Source organism: Lissotriton vulgaris, chromosome 2_1, assembly GCF_964263255.1.
Source record: "Lissotriton vulgaris chromosome 2_1, aLisVul1.2, whole genome shotgun sequence".
Taxonomy (NCBI): domain Eukaryota; kingdom Metazoa; phylum Chordata; class Amphibia; order Caudata; family Salamandridae; genus Lissotriton; species Lissotriton vulgaris.
Window position 1 is genome coordinate 1,125,442,242 of NC_141687.1, and position 19,077 is coordinate 1,125,461,318.

A 19,077-nucleotide genomic window follows, 5' to 3' on the forward strand; every position below is an offset into this window, starting at 1 on the left:
TGACTCTCCATTTCTTGGGAAGGCATATTAGGTGGTTCTCAGTAACCCGGGTGGCCCCTAAGGGCCACTTCCTTCACAGGATGTTTTACATTTACTATAACACAGTCCCCCTCAACATTTTTCCTTATCCTGTAACCCACTCAACCCACTCTTCCTGCCTAATAATATGGGGAGACAAATTGTGCCCATTTACTTAATTAGTGTCACAACAATGAGTGACCTTATACATAAGATCCAATGTGGATTCTTTCAATGCTTGTGCGATTGGTGGAACTCCCAATAGGATTGCAACTAGTGGTGCTGATTCTGGGGGCAGCTCTAGGGAACTCAAGGTTCCAACTTGAGCCACAATTCTAATTGTGGCAGATGTGTGGATTTTCTCCTTTAAATGATTGTGCCCCTTGCATGTGGACCACCTGAGTGTAGGCTACCTCACAGTAGGCTTTAATAGCTTAGGACAACTGGATAATGTGTCCCAGTGACAGATTTTGCAGGCTCTTTGAACAAATAAGAGAGGGAAGGGCACTCACTCAACTTGCAGGAGACTTCCATCAAAGTGCATCAGGGAGCATCAAAAATGCAAACCAGTTTGAAGGGGGAAATAAAATATGAAAGAAAAACAGAACCTTAATCCTTGTGGTGAACCAAGAGACGAGCCTGCTATTGGCCCAGTCTTCACCCAGGCATGCGCCTGGCTGAGTCTTGCATGTATCCCGCACTGCGAGAGCCCAAAGCAGTCTAAATACATGCCTCCGGGGTGAGAGTACATAACGTGGGGCTTGTGGTCCTGCCCCCTCCTCCTGGACAATGGGCGTCTCATGCTGCGGAAGCCCAAAGCAGCCTACATAGTGCCTCTGGGTGTGGGAGCACTTTGGGTCGGCGGCGGCTGCCCCAAGCAGCACTGGGGCTTGTGGTCCTTCCCCCTCCTCCTGGACAAGGCGTGGTGTACCACTTATTGTTGTATTTGTCATCTATTTATTGAAAAAAATACATTAATCATCTTATTTCAAGATAATTTTGATCGCCGAGGAGACACAGTGAACCACGTGTTTTTGACAAAGTGTAAAACACATTTATAAACATACTTAACATAAAGTTTCAGTCTAGCTGTTTAGTAAGAAATTAATGTAACTTTTCCCTTAGTATTCATTTGTCTGAAAAAATATATCAAAAACGCATTTTCCTTGTTCACGGCAACACCGGAGGTTGCGATCAGTAGTCGCAAATACCAATGACAAAGTGTAAAACACATATACAGACGTATTTTACATGAAGTTTGAGTCTAGCTGTTTAGTAACATATTTGTTTAAATTAATTGTAGTAGCATATTTGTAAAAAACAACAGTTTCAAAAAATACTTTCCACAACAGTACTTACAAATAGCACATAACTACCAAATAAAGACATTTCATTGGTTTACACAGTTTCCTTTATGAAAGGAACTACACACCCATTTCTCCCTTCTTGAACTTTCCAGGTAATGGTTAGTTTGTTATAGGAGGTCACCCAAACTGATTTTTAAACATTGTGCTGGTTTGTTACTTGTTTTGGCTATTTCTAAAAAAATAAAATGGCACCGGAAGAACCAGAAGAAAACCTATAATTGGTTGAAGTTGTTGAACACCAGGAGAACTCAGCTGTGCATGAACAGTCTTATTGTGAAGAGCTAGCAATGAAGAACAATGTTGAACCACTTGAAAACATACCACAGGAAGCAACTTAAAATTGCACAAAGAAAAAAAAGAGAGGGATCATCAGTCTCCAGACCTCCAGCCCTTGTTTATGACGACAAAGTTGCTGCTTAAGTGGAGAGAAGATGCAGGGAAATGTCACCTGAACAAAAGCATTCAGCTACCTACTGCATGAACTATAACACCATCGTCGTAACAGCTGAGGAACAGTCTCTGGATGTAATTTTGCAGTATGTGAAAAACCATAATTCCTAAAAAAAATCATTTTTTATTGCAGCAGTTCAAATATTGTGGAAAAATATCAACAAATAAAAATGTATAAGGGTTTTATTGTGAACATTAGGCAACCAAAACAAAATACAATGGTGAAGTAGAGAAGAGACATCTTAGATGCAACTTACAGCTGCTGGTATTATAGTATCTCAATTTAGTTTTTTTCTGTAGTTACAGAATGTAGTTATGTAATGTTTTGTATATTCCTTTCCTCCAGTTATGAGAGTCTTTCATTTCTAACAACTTGCTGTATTCAATACCTCGAATAGGCCGAATAATGTCTCAGAAACTCATCATTCATATACATGTCAATACAACACCACATTTTTTATTCCTAAATTGTCCTAAGAGCTTTGGCTCTAGAAATAGCAGATATAAGTTTGGTAACTTTTTGCATAGTCTACATTTACATTTCTATGACATTGCACTCTTTCCATCCTCTTTGACATCTCAAATATATTGTGTAGTGTGTAGAGGTTTTATTAACTCCTTCATGAAATATGATTGCTATAGGTATGAACATTATTTTTGAAGACAAAATTCGTACAGCTACAAAGTTTGTAATTTCAGTATCTAGTTTAGTGCCATCCACTCTGCGTGGCTGTAGCATGAGGATGACTTATTTCCCATACCTTCGTAGTAACAACATAGACCTAAGTTTGGATCTGCAGTTTGGACAGGTCATATCTTGATGGGTGTTTTTGATTACATTTTCAAAGCCCACAGCTTTACAATCTGGTACCGTCAAGTAGATGAATTGTTCTGAATTAATTTCAGTGCTAGAGGAGAATTTACAATGTTCAGGTATGGTCCCATTCATAAGTGAAACCAAATAATTCATTGGTAATCACATCCTCTAATAGTCCTAGCATTACCATTAAAAATTCTTGAGTATCCTGCTGAACATTTTGAGAAAATACTAGTAATCCAGTACATTACCCTACCTTTTAGATCTTTCTGCAGCTCTGTTGGTGGTAACCTGCCTATCTTTTGCTCCATATGGACTCTAGCCTGAAATGGAAGTATACCTTCGATAAGAATTAACTCATAAACATGTAAACCTTGTAGTGGTTCTGGAATGGGAACCAGTACTAACTTGTTATGCACAGCCCTAGCAGGCATTTTATTATCCTTTAATTTATTGTAGCAGTACTTACATATAACTTGCTGTGCGGCCAAGACAAAATGTTCCTCTACAAATAAGTGCACAGCAAACTTTTGCCAGTTATTATTTTCTTTTTCACTGTTTAAATATAAGTCAGCAGTCCATGTTTCAATCTTGTAGTAAGGGTGTCGACAACATAAACAAACATACTCTGTTTTTTCCAAGCACGCTGTGTTAAATTTTGTAATCTCTTCTTGGAAGCTATCAACTATAATACCCGTGTCCTGTTCTGCAACTCCTTCTGTTATCAACTCTTCATTTTCCATAGAGTCCAGTTCCGGACAAAAGAAATGCAACTGCATATCATCACAAACCATGTCTACCTTTGCCACATTATTACCATGCAAAAGTGCTCTAGTTTTTTCTCCTATACATAAAGCAGGAATTTTAACATAGTACAGCCTCCTTATGAAAGTTCCCATTGTTAAGTAGTATACAGCTTACATCCTGACATGATGAAATGTGCTTTAGCACACTTTCGTTGATAAACAAGGTAGTAAGAGTCCTTTCAAATTTGTGTGCTTTCTAACCTTACAAGCATCAGAGCCCTGTAAAGTTCTTATTTCGTGTTTTAAACTTTGCATTGGAAAGATATGTAGACATTTTCTTAGTTTATCACTAGATTGCTGTTGAATACTTCAAACACTACTACTATTCCATTTGTATACAGAGCCTGATTGCACAATCCCTGTATCTCTTCTGCAATAACGTGTTCTACATTTCCAGACATTATCACCTCTTTTGCCATAGGAGTGCCATTTTTTATTTCATAACATCGTCCTCTTTTATCAATAGTGTGAACCAATGTGTTATTCTAATGATAGCTTCCTTCATTAAAGAAAGGCTCTGTAGGAGAAGTATGTATCCATTCTGCTCTAAATATTTTCTTCTAGTTTTGTCTCCTCATGTACAACATCATTTTGTCATGAGTCTTCATTCTTTTTATAATCAAAATGAAAAGGTTCCTCTTCAAAGCATAGGCCTTATCAACTACTCCTTCTGCTTGTTCTTTCTGTTTCAGTGGATCTCTCCTTCTTGTCTACATTTTACTATTTCTCAGTAGATTTACAACCACTCTACTACAAAACATCTCAGCTCTGATTTCCTAAAACTGTTTCTGTCTCCTGGTTAAGGTGTGTCCATCTTTACTACATTCTTTCCTGTTCTTGTAATATAGGTATTGTCCACTATTATTCTTTCTCATTGTTTGCTTTTTATTTACATTATTTTGTAATCTTTGCAAGTGTCCACATATATTTTTAAGAAATGACTTTGTCCTCTTACCAGTAACTCTTTTTTCTTTCACCACTTCACCACTTTTTCTGCATTTTGCCCCTTTTGTGTTTCAATTCTGCAGAGATACTGTAGTTGTTTCTGTTGCTTTTTCCTCTTAGCTTTTGTAGGCATTCTATCTGTAGTTATATAGATATTGTTCTGTAAAAAAAAGTATATTTAATATTTGATCTAGAAAGCGTACCAACATCTCTACTACTGATTTACACATAATACAAAAATAATTGTTATGTGCAGTTTTAAATGTACAGATGAACTTAGCTATATAACTACATGCACTTAATATACCAAACGCAAAAGCAAAACACAAAACTTTATTTATTAGTTACCTTTTTACATTATAGCACTGTCTCTTACAACACAGCTGCACCATATCTCAGTTCTCACTTATACATGGTGAATAAACAGGGTATTGCTTCTGTAGTAAATTTTTAAACGTACATCAACCAAAGTGTCAAAGTACATACAGTGTCTCTATACTGTAAATCCAAAAACCCAACCTAAGAGCTTTTTGTGTACCTCTCTACCACTGTGTCACTGGTGTATTTAGAATCTCAGTCCTTTTCTACTTAGATGTATAAGATTACATTTAGGAAAATGGTGCATATAAAAATCTGCACATTATTCTCTATCAGAGCATTTAACTCACTAATTCTTCCGAGTATATGCAAAGAGTGTGTGACAGGTTGCATGTGTAATTCACCAGATAGTTCTAAAAGATAACATATTTCTCACTAAAACTTGTAAATATATGTGTGAGTGGTTGAATACATCACTACTCCCTGGATGATTGAATGAATGCATACGTAGTGCCTAGGTGATTACCTGAGGATACAGGTAGTGCCTAGATGATTCCCTGAGTATGTGAGAACTCCATGGGTCATTTTATTTCTGCATAGATACTGCCTGCATGTTTGCATGAGCACATCAATACAATCTGGGTGTTCGAATGAGTGCATGAGTAGTGCCTGAATGATTAGATAAGTGCATGTCTAATGCCTCAATAATTCAATACATACATGGATACTGGATGGGTCATTAAATGAGTGCAACTCTAGTGTCTGGGTGTTTGCAGGAGTGCATAGATAGTATAGGTTATTTATAGAGTGCATAGATAGTGCATGCATGATTGTTTAAGTGCATGCAGAGCACCTGGCAGAGCACCTGGCAGATTGGATGAGTTCATGAGTAGTGTTTCAATGATTGGATGAGTACGTGGCAACTGCCCATGTGTCTTTGGTTGAGTGAAAAGGTAGTGCCTGGGTGTTTAGATAAGTACATGGGTGGTATCTGGATAATTGCATCAGTAGTGACTGATTAGATGAGTGCATGACTAATGTCTGAGAGATTGCATGAGTTCACTTTAAAGCTTGAGTGCTTGGATGAAAGCAAGTGTACTGATGGTGTATTGCCTCAATAATTGAATTAGTGGATAGGTACTGGATGGGTGATAGGTTCACTGCAATGGTACTCCCTACATAATTAGATGAATGCATGAGTAGTGCCTGAGTGTTTGAATGAGTTCATGGGTTGTGCCTCAGTATTTAAATGAGTGCATGGGTTGTACATGGGTGTTTAAATTACTGCCTAGGTACAGCCTATGTGATTGTATAAGTAACTGTTTATTAACTGGTTGATTGGATGAATATAGGGATACTGGCTGCATAGTTTAATGACTTTAAAATTAGTGCCTGTGTGATTGCAAGAGTGCATGTATAGTGCCTGGGTAATTGAATATGTGTGTGGTTGGTGCATGAGTGATTTGATGACTGCCTGAGTATGGCTGGGTGATTGAATGAGTGTCTGAGTAATGCCTGGCTGACTGTGAAAGTACCTCCATTGCTGGTAGATAAGTAACAGTTGTGACTATATCTGTGACTCATTGTTTAAGTCCTCATGTCAGTATCAAACTACCTGTTATAGTGTGTCTATCCTTTTCTACTGAGTTATGTTTGAGTGGAATCTAGTTATCATACTTGATATACAATAGGATATATTGGTCTCTAGGAGCATGCATTGCTCTGTTAATCAGGGTGCACATCCATTAGTACGTTTCTAAAACTGAAAACAATAATTCTCACTTTTTTCTCACTATTTTAAAGTACAAAACCTTTTCTTAATGGCCTACCTGCATATTTTCTCAAAAATGTCTTGTCTTTAAAACATATATTCAGCATTTCTGAAAGAAAAGTTACACTCAAAGTGAAGTTAGCACAAGTACTCTCAAAAGACATTCTGCACTATTAACCCTCCTGAGTTTTAAATACAGCATGTTTAACCCCTTCTCTGCGGGGCTGATTCCCCAACGGTGCGGGGGGGGGGGCGAGAGCGGCGCCGCGGTGATCGTGTTGAGACCAAGCCGCCATGAGTCATGGTGGAGCTGTGCTCATGATAGGCTGGTCTCGTCACGACCCCGCCCACTCATTAATTCTCCCGCACAGGTGGGGAATTAACCGAGCAAGGGCGGAGCGGCGCTGCTGTGACGAGACCAGGCCGTCATGAGCACAGCTCAACTGTGACTCATGATGGCCTGGTCTTGTCATGAGCACACAAGGGGTTAAGGAAATACACCATCCTCAACATAAACATAACATTTTCAACAACCTTAAAGAACATAGGTCACAATGTAAACATATGCGTAATTTCATAATAGATATAAACCTTCAGGCCATCTTTCCAAAAACATATAGTTCTCTGCATCTTTAAGTAAACTTAATAGTCTCATCGTACATATAACTATCGGCAACTACAAAAACCATATCTCACCATCTAAACATTGGCAACCCGGTCATATAAATTAAAAACCATATTGACAAACACTTCGCAATACATACCTACCAAGTACTACCTCTTTATAATTCATATAAAGGCACAGCACATTTTCTTACCTTTTATTTGTGGCTACACTACTCCTATTTAATAATGTGACTAAAAGTACTACAATTTGCAGAATGCAAATAACTTGGATGTACCTATTCTGCACATAATGGTTAGGCAGTTAAACATTTTTTACTTTTAAATACATTCCTTATTTTAATTTTCAACAATGCTTTACTGTTGTTTTTCTATAAAGTACAAAATGGAATAAAGGGTCAAATCAAATCAAATCAAATAAACTTTATTCGGTTTCAAGTAGAGAAAACCATATAAGTTGCAAAACATCCAAATTACATTAAAAATATGAATCCATATTATTACAGGCCAGATACAATGTAATAAAAATTAATTGCATAACCTCCCATTGTGAACTCTGACAGTAAAATGCACATTTTGGGGTCAAACAGTGTAACCCTTGATTTAGCACAACCCAATATGGGTATCCTAACCTTCGTAAACATACATCACCTCAATAGATCATCAAACAGGTAGCTATTTCTCCAAACAAGCCCTGGTTCTGGTATGTAATCAGCCTTCAACAATTGGAGGTACAGGAAAGCTGGGGGAGCCTGATTAAAATTCATCTCCTTTGAAATAGGGACTAAAAAATATCACAGGGGTACCTTGTAAAAGTTGCAAAAGAACATAAAATGTAGCAAATCGTGTGGAGACTCTCCATCACAGCCACAGGGTGCTAACAACGGACCTCTACTGCACCCTTTTGGAAAAGCTAGCAGGAAGTGGAAGAGATCCAGGCAAAACCTGGACAGTAAAAACCTCTCATAAATAGATAAAGACCCCAGTAGATAAGGCTCGACAGATAGAGTTGTTTTTAACATTAAAAAATTGTAGACACTAGGGGCATCATAAGGATGGAGGGCGGACTTTGTCCGCCTGCCATCCCCACGGTAAACGGGACCGCCCACTATAAGGACGGGGATCCAGTGGGGGCAATTAGGATGCGCCCACCACAGTGGTGGGTGCATCCCGTATTTTTAACATTGCGTCGGGCGGTGCTGAAAGCCCAGCCCGCCGCAATGCTAAAGATACATGTTGTGCTATTCAAAGCACAACTTGACAGGCACCGCGCAGTGCCTGCCACATTTTTCTTTTTATCCCCCATATGCCCCCCCCACCCCACCGAAGTCCTTGGGGGCCCGCAAGCGGCCCCCCAAGCAGACTTCGCATGCCTTTCCGTGGCGGCAATACACATTCTAATATGACTGGCGGCGTCTGAAAGGCACCGACACCATATTGGACCCTTTTCTGCCCGGTCGGCATGTCATCCGGGCGGAAAAGCAGCGGGCGGTCTTTCCTTCCGCCGTGAACCCCCCCCAACAATTATAATATGGCGGGGGTCTTTTCTACAGGAATGGTGGGCTGATTGCGCCTGCCAGCCCGCGGTAACTACTGCCAGCCTGGCGGGGGCAATCCGCCTGCCATCCTAACGGGGCCCTAGGTTTCCTCAATTCTCGCTCATCCCTTTACATTTTCCTTAAACTAGTGAAGGATTTCCTTATTATCAGGGTACAAAAGGGGTTGGTGATGGACGGAGCATCTGAACCAATCAAACACTCACACCCAGTCAACAGATCTGGGTTTAATCCATCACCTTTCTTTAGCCCACTCTGCCCCCCAGTTCAGACATGGCCATATACAAATCAGTCTGACCCTGCACCTCATGGGAACAGTCCAGCCCGAACTGCCAAGCCATGCCTTTCCTGGACCGGAAACAAGCTTCCTAGGACAGGTTTCAGGCATTACAGGCGTCTTCAGCCAGGCTTGCTTGAATCCAGTGGCAAAGTGAGCAAGAGACTCACATCTGAGCATACCCTGCCAACTTATGGCAAACAAAGCTGTACAATCGATTCGGGGATGGAAAATATATCAGCTCGCTTTAATATATCGCAGCCACGGTATTCGGGTCATGTTGTCAAGGGACATACACTCTTTTAAGATCACCCGGGTAAGAGTTATTTCTTTATTTATCCAGCAGTTTAGTCAAAACGCCAGAGGTCGAATTGCCAGAGTGTCACTTAAATAGTCCACGAGGGTCCACAGACCCTCGTGGACCACTAGGTTCGACAGACCACTCGGAACACTCAACAAACACTTCAAAAAAGTGTTCTCAACCACTTGAAGTGCGTCTATGGCAGTATGCCCCCAGATTTCACTACCATAGTAGGCTATAGCTAACCCTTTTGCCTGGTAAATTTCAAGCATGGCTGCAATTGGTCACTTGCCTAGTTTGGAAGAATAGTTAAAAATGGCCGCATTCACCCAAACCAAATCCCCCTTTTTCTTCTGAGTTAGTGGCCCCGCTTTTAATTGATCATCCAATAGGACTCCCAAATATTAAAAAATGTCTGGCAGGGCCTCCTCTAAATTGAAATTTTGGGGCGAGTCCCCACCTGCATTATATAAGATTTAGAGTTGTTAATTGATAGATCTCGATCCGACATAAAGTTTGAAAAAGCATCTAGCAAACATTGGAGACCCCTATCAGTCCTAGATAAGAGAACTGCTTTGTCCGCGTATTGTAGGATGGGGAGCCCACATAGCACTACATACGGGTAGCCTACCCCTGTAGCTAATACAGTTGTATCTAGATCGTTAACATAGAGGTTAAACTAGAATGGGGCCAGAATGCAGCCTTGACATACACCTCTTTGTATGTCAAAATCCCTGGAGACATGGAGATCCTGAGAGAATCTAACATTGGCCTTTGTTGCCTTGTGAAGGTCCTCGAGGAAGTTGATGATATTGCTCTTTACCCCGAAGCCCCTCATGAACTGCCACAGTTTGACCCTGTTTATGCAATCAAATGTGGATGATAAGTCCATGAAGGATAGGTAGGTGATTCTGGAGCTAGCAACCGTATATTTACTAAGTAACATAGTTAAGTTGAGGCATTGGGCCACGGTTGACTGGCCCGGTCTGAATCCAAATTGGACATCGTAATTATCTTGTGCTCCTCAGCCCAGGTGGATAGTTGTTCTAACAATACGTGGCCCTCAACCTTAACCACTGAATCAAGAAGTGAGATCGGCCCATAGCAAAAAGTGCTATTGCGATCACCCTTCTTGAAAACTAGCGGGTACACTAGGTGAAGTGGCCCAAAACTCAAGCCAGCCGTCCCTGGCTGCCGCATTAAACACAGCCGTGAGTACTGGCACCCAAAAAAGTGGATCTGACTTAAAAAGTTTCTGTTGGGTGTGCCATCTGGACCTGGAGCTTTATTGCAGGATAACCCGGCAATACCAGCCTCAACATCACCATGCTCAAAAAACCACTACGGGAGCATCCTTAACACGACCTGTCTAACAAATTTGCTCTATTGAGCTTTCAAACGCAGTTTTAAAATGGAGCACCCATTCGTCTTCAGTGATGTGCGATCCTAGTTCACCCCCTACTTCGTGCTCAAAAAGTGGCCTGTTAACAGTGTTCCAGAACCTAGAGTAATTCCTCAGGGTGCTCAAATCTATCAACTGCCTCCAAGCCTCCTCCTACAGGACACCCTTCCATTTGGCCAAAGATAGTCTGTACTCTTTGCGACAGGCTCTAACCAGGAGTTGGTTTCTCGGGTTAACATTCAGGGCGTCCCTCAGTTTCCTCACCACCTGGGAACATGATGGATCAAACCATCTCGGGGTTGATGTAACTAATTTGCATGCTGGAGCACTTAAGAGTTCACTGGCTTTAATGGAGATAATCTTAAATGCGCTGATGACCTCCCCCGGGCAGATACTTGGAGAGAACCACTGCGCTAGTTCTGTGGTGCAGGATTGTCTTACTTCACAATAAAAATCATCTGGAGAGATCTGGGACCATTTAAGCCGTCAACTACTGTCTATTGGTATTAGCATACTCCTGTTTGCCACCCTATTATTTTGAAGTAGTAGGGAACCACGCAATTGGACACAGAGTGGATTATTGTCACTGTAAGGACTTTACAGAATAGTGGAACCACAGAATAAAGTCAGTAAAGAAGAAGAAACTAACATATAATTTATAAAGGAACCACTTCCTCTCCCTTTAAAAGAGGGGGCATGAGCTTAACTTTGCGGGTCAGATAAGGACATTAGTGACATCAAGTCGAATTCATTTAATAGATTGTTCAATAAGTCTCCCTGAGTAAGATGTTCAAAATGGAACGCCTCATCAGAGGGCATCCTAAGTTAGCAATACTTGTGGTCCTAGGGTCTGCACATGGGCGGATATTAAAGTCACCCAGGACCATAAGAATATGTGAAATAGAACTACAGGACTGCCTTATATATGAACCCAACAATGTAATGTTACAGACACCTGGGGGCATGCCACCAAATTATACAAATTTATAAGACCAAACTAATGGCCTCCCGTCTTAATACCAGAGCCGGAAGACCTGTGCTTGATGACAACACTAACTGGATCTGGCAAACTACCGCCAGAGATATACAGATGACCAGACCACCTTTGGCTCTGCCACCACGATGGAGAAGCTGGAACAAAAAAGTCCTTACATCCCTCCAGGAATAAGCTGCATCCACCAACCACGTTTCTTGTAAACAGATCACACTGAATTGTTTCACAAATTGCAACCAGATGGGATCCTGCAACTTATTGGAAAATCCTGCAATATTCCATGATAAAAAGTTATTATCAAATATGCAGGGGACCCAATTTCTTTGCACTGGGGAATCCTGCCGTTTGGGCTCTGATTCTGCAGCAGACAATGTGGAGCTGGTAAGCCAAACACTCTCCTCTAGCATGGCTAATGAAGAAAATCTATTAAAATTTCAGAGGAGGAGGGGCAATATACTGTTGACCTGGGTGGTGTATGGAGTGTGCAGCAGGTGGTGGTAGTTGTGCATATGCAGGAGGAAATCTTTGTGACCAGCCAACTGGGGGGGCTTCCATATTGGTGTTCCTAGGGGTATACCGTGATGTATCCGGTTTGTAAAAAGAGCCCTAACAGAAGGCCCGGAGCTAGGAGAGAGGAGTAAGGGTCCCTGAACAAGATCCTTTTGGCAAGATGTAGTCTATTTAAGTTTATCGTAACACAATCATCCATGCCAATATTATGAGAGCTGCCTATCCAGTTAACTCTACGCAGCATAATGATATTTTGTTGCCACCCTTGAGCCCACAGTGGTATTATTTGATAGCCAATGGAGTACTTTGTTCTTTAACTGTCCAAAAGCCTCTTTAATTACCAATGTAAGAGTTGGAACATTCCCCAATACCACTACATAGGGGGTAGCTGCAGGCAGTAAATGAATAACTGGTGGGCACTGTGACTGAACCTCTTTACTCTCCTGCAACCCCTGTATCTGAACACCTGATGGTTGAATCACAACCCAGAACCGTGCCTGTACAGGCATATCACTACTCTTGCATGGGCCTTTGCTCGTTGTTACAGACCCCCCTTACTAAAGACTGCATATATGGTTGGATTCGTGACTGTTCTGAGTTATTATTAGACAAATTTGTCAATGAAAGAAAGTTCCATGCAGTGCTCAGTGTTAACGAAAGAAAGTCCCTTGCAGTGCTCAGTCTCTGGCTTTCCCTTGGCCCTCCTGACAGAGAAGGTGGTACAATATGATTACATGCTACTAGGCTTTTCTCGATTAGAGTCAACCTCTCAAGGATCGATCCCAGTTTTAAGTCCGACAGGCTAATCATAAAGGGTCACAACTTCATATTCCTCTTACTTCCCAAAACATTCAGTGCTAACAACTTAAATACATACCCTCTCCAGATACAGCTCATCTTAATAAACACCTATATTCATCTGCATTTCTAATGTACATATTTTAAATAATTAAAAAGTTATGTACATACTAGTGAATTGAGTTGGTAGATTATATTGTTGTTTTATCTCTTCTTGAATAGTTTTGACGGTGTTAGGATTTATAAAAATTAAGCACAAGAATGACACCACTCTTCTACAAAGCAACTATAAAATTACATCCTCTTCAACTTTCCACTTTATGATCATGAGAATGGCTCCAAATACAATCATGTGTTTCATTTAGATTACTCAGTCTCCACTTGTGAAAGGTTAACATCTGTTAACCCTTTCCGTCGCTTTCAAAAAGAGATTCCTGTCTATGAGTTTTTATGATGTTTTCACAATCGTCATGGAGTAATTGCAAAAAAGAAAACCAGGAGCCCAAAGTTATATTTAGCTTCAGTTTTTTTTAATTGAAATACTACATAACAGTTTATTACATAGTATTGAGTTGGAAATTAAAGTTGATCGTTAATGTTCTTTCTCTTTAACACCCTTCCCAAAATAGACTCTTATCTGAGGTTGTGTGGCAACCCATTGGAACCAGTAGGTCACAAGTACACAGCACATTCTTGAAGGACCATGCTACTTCCAAATCAGATGCAGCAGGTGTGGTTTGCTCCACAGATTCTAAAGCATATCCATGTCTGTATTACATTTATTTTCTTAAGCAACAGTCAACAATAGGTCTTTTCGCGAATTGATCCAACACACTACCTACTTTTATTCACTTACCTTCTGACAGCATCCAATGAAATATATCTTTCTGTAACAAAGAGAAAACACCTCCATTTTAACTGCTTTTCATTTGGAAAACTACCTCATTCAGCTCCAGCCTTCTCCTGTCTGCTATTGCTCCTTCACTTCAAAATGCTTAGCCTGTGTAGGATTGTTGTGCACAGCTATTTCTATTAGGCTAAAGAGGCTGCAAAAAAGAGAGGTATTGACAGGGACTTGGATTTGCCAAATTTGGAGATTACTTGGCTTGGCCAGAGAGGGTTACATTTTTATCAGTTGCTGGCTTTGGTTAAAACAATTGGGATTGCTGAGCTCCTCACCCCATGATTGTGCACTCTGGTGGCAATGACCTAGGCACATTGACTGGGGTAGGGCTGGGAATCCTTATGAAGGATACTTTTGCAGAACTGATATTGCTTTTCACTCACACTGTCTTGGTGTTCTCTGATATATGCCAAAGACAGAAATGGAAGTGGTCAAATCAATTCCGTCCACAGATTGACAAAGCCAGGAAACATTTTATTAAAACAGTTTCTGCATTCCTCATAGACCATCACATTGGCTGTAGCTATAACAAAAATCTGTGTTTTGACATGCATTGAATTAATAAAAATGATGGAGTGCACTTTACAGACGAAGGCAAAAGGGTGTTTGCAAGTAACCTGAAACTCTGCATCCGGATTTATGTGCAGTTGTCATATGCACACAATCAACACAACGTCTCTTGTCAGAGCCACCTTAATACCCGAAATATTGTTATTTTTTAAAACAAAAATTATTTTTTTCTGTTTTTGAGAATCTTTATGACGACAATGCGATGGTCGCGAATAAGTCCCAAAATTGCAATACAAAAGCAGACATTCAACAGTACAAGCACATGTAAAAATAATAACTAGAATAAATCAATTCTAAACATTGCAATACACACATATTAATATATGCATGGTTCTTTAAAAAACATGTTTAAACTCATGTTTTTGTACTAAGTGTCTTTAAAAACCATCTCTAAAACCTCCTTTCTGTTTTTGCGGTTATTCCAGCCATGGCAACGACTTTGTTAACTGCGAGGATCACACCATTTTCATAAAGTGTAAAATATGTATATGCACACATTCTACATTTACACACTAGGGTTTATTACTGTATTGTCTAAAGTCATGTTTTTCTATTGAGTTTCTATAAAAACCATCTCTAAAACCTATTTTCCATGTTTACGGTGACGCTGGGAGTCATGATGACATCGGTACCCGTGACAATTTCGCCTTTTTTACAGACTGAAAAACACATATATAAACATATTGTAGTAATTTCAGCACTAGGGGTTTATTACTGTACAGTCCAAACTCATGCTTTTCCAGTGAGTTTCTATAAAAACCATCTCTAAAACCTATTTTCCATTTTTGCATTGATGACAGCACTCACGCTGATGCCGGTACTGACGATCACTGCAAAGACGTCATGATAGTCGTGATGTGTCCTTGACGGTATATGGAGGCCACGTTGGCGATTGCGGCATCATCACAAATATCATGTGTGATTAAAAAATCTATTTTGGGCAAATAACTTGTGTCAATAACACCTCCATTTCTAGAACATGGGGTCAGAGTACCTCCACGCTTACACATTATGACAGCTTTCCCAGCCATTTTTTTCCCTCGGAACCATTCCAGATCCTTAAAATGGTGGCCACAACTTTCTGCTCAGGTTGTGTCCAGATAATCAGAGCATCCTTGTTGGCACACTCATTTGTGATGAATAGTAGAAATGTTGTGAAATATCCGCGCCAAGAGATATCACGATTAGTTTAAACTTGAATTTCTCAATGAATACTGAATGGATTTGCACCAAATAGCAAAAAGCACCATCGGCATAACACCATCTACTTTTCTGTCAAATGTGGTGTAATTCCTTCCAGGAGTTTGAGCTGTAGGTTTGACAAAGCATTCCTATGGGAATTGACATTACAAATGCACCCTTATTTTGTGCCCCTGTTTCTCTGTCCCCACTGCCCGGATCACCTCCAAACTTTCAATGACACACAGAACCTACCTTGACACTTTTGTGAAAAAAATGTCATGGCAATTGGACAAAGACATCAATGTAATAGGCATAACTATAACTACCTCCTGGCGACCACAAGTAGGTAATATAAATGTATATTTATATGTGTGTGTGTGTGTGTGTGTGTGTATGCATAAATATGTATGTAGGTATATGTATATATTTATATATATTGTTGTTTTTTTAAATGAATTTTTTTTTTTTTAGATTTTGAGAATCTTTGTGAAGAAGAACATAATGGTCCCGAATAAGTCGCAAAATAGCAAAACAAAAGCAGACATTCAACAGCCACCAGCACATGTAAAAATAATAACTAAAATAAATCCATCCTAAACATTGCAATACACACGTATTACTCTCTATATGATGCATTAACAAACATGTTTAAACTCAAGTTTGTGTTCTAAGTGTCTTTAAAAACAGTCTCTAAAACCCATTTTCTGTTTTTGTGGTTATTCAGGGGGTTGCAACGACTTTGTTTACTTCTTCGATCATGCCTTTTTCATAAAGTGTAAAACACATATATGGACACATATTACAGTATTTTACACACTAGGAGTTTATTACTGAATTGTCTATAGTCATGTTTTTCTAGTGAGTTTCTATAAAAAACATCTCTAACACATATTTTCCATGTTCATGACACAGGGATTCTCGATGTCGTTGGTACCCACGACAATTATACCAGACTAAAAAACACATATATGCACAAATGATAGTATTTTAGGTATAATGGGTTATTACTGTGCAGTTAAATCTCATTTTTTTCTACTGAGTTTCTATAAAACCCATCTCTAAAACCTATTTTCCATTTTCACGTTAAGGCCCGCACTTGCTCTGACGTCGGTGCCTCTGATCGCTGCAATGACGGCGCCTTAGTCGCAATGTCCCCTTGATGGTATATGGGGCCATGCTGGTGATCAAGGCATCATCGTGAATATTCCGTGCGATTAAACATTCTATTTTGGACACCTAACTTTGTCACTAACACCCCCATTTCTCAAACATGGGGTCAGAGTACCTCCACCCTGCACCTTATGTTAGCTTTGCCTGACATTTTTAGCCCGGGGAACCATTCCCAATCATTAAAATGGCAGCCGCAACTTTCTGCTCAGGTTGCGTCCAGCCAATCAGAGCAACCATGATGGTGCACGCATTCACAATGAATTGGGAATCGTTGCAAAATATTTGCAAGAGATATCCCTATAGTTTTCAACTTGAATTTCTCAAAAACTACTGATAGGATTAGCACCAAATAGCAAAAAGTACAATCTAGTGAGTTTCTATAAAACCCATCTCTAAAACCTATTTTCCATGTTCACGGTGACACCGGGAGTTGTGATTAAGTATGGGCGAAATTTGCGAATTCGCAGATTTCTTTTTTTTGCGTGTTCGTGGTTTTTTTTTGCGTATTCTTGGGCCGCTTGCAGCGCATCGACCGTGAACTTACCCATGCGGTCTTACATGGGCGTGGTCATCTTGTTATTCTTGCGTATTTCCGGTTCCGGAGGCTTTCTGTATGCTCGCGTTGTGCGCATGGCATGTTTACGGGTTCGCGGGTGTTATTGCGTGCTCGCGAGGGAAATATTGCGTGAACTTACCCACGCGGTCCTCTATGGGTGCGGCCTTCTTGTTTTTCATTCATTGCTATGGTTTTGGCCATGCTTTTTCTATCCAGCTTCAATCTTTGCCATCCTTTGTTTGTTTGAAGTTTTTTTTGCACTTTTTTGCTTATTATCTATCTCTCTATTTTCCTACATCTATATTTTGTGTTTTTTTCAACTTGTTGTTACTTTATTACCTACTTTATTTGTTTAGCTCTCTCTCTTATTTTATTTCATTTTCACACCTATTCTTTACTTCTTGTGCCCAGGACCATTGCAAAGAGAGCGGATAAGGGCAAGGGGTAGGTCCCAGCACCCCGTAGCCGACTCCCTTGCGGGCGTTTGAGGGGGGAGCAAGTCCAGGTCAGAGAGATCTTCTCTGCTGTGGAGATGTCCGCCTTGATGTTTTATGTTCAGCGGCACCTCCCTAAAACCGTGGCAGCAGGTGGGAGGATTGCTTCAGGTTATGGCCTCCGGGAGCATCGCCAGCTGTGGGAGAAGGTGTGCCGGGCCATGCATAGGGAGTCTGGGGTCCGGCGCACCTACCAGCAAGCGACGCACCAGTGGTCTGACATCCTCGACCGGGAGCAGGACATGCTCCACCTGCTAGGATTTGAGATCCCTGGCCTTGGTGAGTAGCTATTTAAGAACTACTTTGTTTTGTTCTGCTCTGTTATATTGCTAATCTTTTTTTTCCTGAAGTGTACGAATGCTGCTGATTCGATTATATTGCAGGTAAATTAATGTTTAAATGCTTCTGTCATTGCAGGTGCTCGCCTGGTTATTGGTGTTGCTACTATGCTTACTTGTTTGCAACTTTTTGCTCATTTGAGAGCATTACTGCGTAATGCTAAAAACAGTAGACTCAAGTCTAGTCCTTCTTTGTACTCCTGCTGCTGCCACTTTGAAGAGATAGTGGTGGATTGATAAGTTGAGTATATTATTTATTACTTGTTATAGGACATTTGTTAGTGGTCTGCAATCATGATGATGGACTGTGTCTGTCATGCGACGTCTCGTGCTGCTGAGTGATGGCAGTCATAGTAGAACCTTTTTGTTGTTGGTGTAGTTAGTGAATTACATAACTTTCCTATTAGATTGTCTGTGGATCCTGCAATACTGTACTACTATCCTCCTAGTTGACCAGATCAGATGCAATTGTTGTTAATTTGTTTCCCGTGATAATTTTAGATTGTGTTGAAAGAAATCAAATATTTCAAAAAAACAATCATCCATGTTGTGTTTCTTTATTCATGATCATCAGCACCCCCCAGGGGCAAGGCGACTGAGACTCCGGTGGAAGAAGGTGGTTAGGATCAGTCCCTTGCAGGCTCTTCTGCTGGCCCCAGTAAGTTGTTCTATTGTTATAATAATACTTATACTTCCCCATCTTTTACAGCTCCTATTCATTACAAACTGTTTCCTAATTCTATGTTTTACGAAATAGTCTTTGATCTTCTTCTAATCTAGACTACTTTCTACATTCTTATCCTGCCTCTACCATCACTCTCTGTGCTACTACTATTTATGATTATGAGTCGGACTGTGTAGGTAGCTTAGCTTGCCCATTCGGTAAACGGTGTTAAACAAAACTCTGAT